The sequence below is a fragment of the Etheostoma spectabile genome, chromosome 18 (assembly GCF_008692095.1).
Source record: "Etheostoma spectabile isolate EspeVRDwgs_2016 chromosome 18, UIUC_Espe_1.0, whole genome shotgun sequence".
NCBI lineage: Eukaryota > Metazoa > Chordata > Actinopteri > Perciformes > Percidae > Etheostoma > Etheostoma spectabile.
The window spans coordinates 16,557,085-16,558,562 of record NC_045750.1 but is presented as its reverse complement, the minus strand read 5'-3'; the positions used below and the strand labels follow the sequence as shown (position 1 = coordinate 16,558,562).

At 40.6% G+C, this 1,478-nt stretch overlaps 1 protein-coding gene across 3 annotated transcripts in view; it reads left to right on the top strand.

The window, feature by feature from the left end:
• ppp2r5cb (protein phosphatase 2, regulatory subunit B', gamma b) overlaps window positions 1–1,478 on the top strand; it is a 30,160-nt gene that overhangs the window by 20,485 nt on the left and 8,197 nt on the right. The gene's annotated exons all lie outside the window — the stretch shown is intronic.

Sequence of the window (1,478 nt, the reverse complement as noted above, 5' to 3'; positions counted from 1 at the left end):
AAAAAAAAAAAAAAAAAAAAAACTATGAGTATTGAATCAAAGGGAATGTTTCTGGCAGATGTGAAATTCAATATATATTTAGTTTGTTGGACTTTGAAAATGATAAACTCTTCTGCAGTTACATTATATATTACATGTAGGATCTTTAATAAGAGAGAGGTTGTGTTTTTCAATAAACTTTATTTTGTGAATGATCACAGCATAGCTGTATTATGCGTGGAGTATTTTGGGGGGTAAAGCAACAGGTTGTCATGAACATACCCTGCCTGGTGATGTTATTCTCCAACAAGTGTAAGGCTACTCTAGGTAATGCATCCACATTATTAATGTCTATAAAGACCCTGAACCACCAACCCGACGGCTGACCCAAGTTGGCCAAAAAAAAAAGTGCCTCAGAACACATGGAAGTGATGCTGACTGCTGACGGCAGCTGATTGGACGAATGCGTCACGTGGGTCTGGTTTCTTCGTAAATTGAAAGGCAGACTGTCATGGCGGCTTGTTCAGAATACAATCTCATATTTTACTAAAATAAAGTGTTTCTAAAAACCTTTTTAAGCGAGAAATAGGCCAAGCAGCTGCTGAATCTGTCTTCTTTTCAGATCGACAAAGGTCCGTTTAAAAGACTTTCGTCAGGTTTTAAAAGACTCTAGTCACGCTCATCCCGCTCGTCATTTCTGGGTTAGCACGCCACCAATCAGATTGGTCATTTGAGTCTGACTGCCGGCAGTGCCCGCCTTCCATCTGAGCATGTCAGGTCGGCCAAAATAAAGGACAACTGCCCCTCCAATGGACAACAGCACGGAACACACCAAACAGACTTGAGTCCCCGACCTCGCCAAACTGTCCAACGGCCGATTATCTGGTTGGTTTGTTGGGTTGATTATGGCCTTAATACGAATTGTGCCGTACTCATGGCTGAAGTGCAGTGTAGGAGTACAGTAGGTCCTCAGGTTTAAGAGTGACAGTTGTGTGTTCCTGAGTTGTCATTTCTGAGGTGAGAAGGATTTTCTTTCATTGTCTGTAAATCACTAAAGCCGTGTGTCCTTGAAGAGCCATCTGACTCGGTTAAATAAAGCTATTGCTTACACATCCCATTAACCTCTGTGTAAGGATCTGCTATTAGTAAGGAACCTGGATCTTTTTTAATGAAGACTATTTCTGCACCATGGGGGGAGAATGTTCTGTGGTTTCTAGTGCCCTGCCAGCAATACTCACTTGTTACGGACCCATTTACTCTTATTTTTGGCTCCTCACTGAGTCATAGGAAACTCACATGAGCATCTCTGACCGCAGTTTGAACCAAAAGATATGTCACATAAACCCACCTAAACTTCTATTCTTAAAACAATTGGTAAACCAAGTAACCCATTAATTTCACTTCCCTCAACTAGTCACTGAGTGTTTTTTTTTTATTTTTTTATTTTTTTATAAAAGATGTCTAAGAAAGTTAACCCATACGAGGTCACTGAAGCTAGA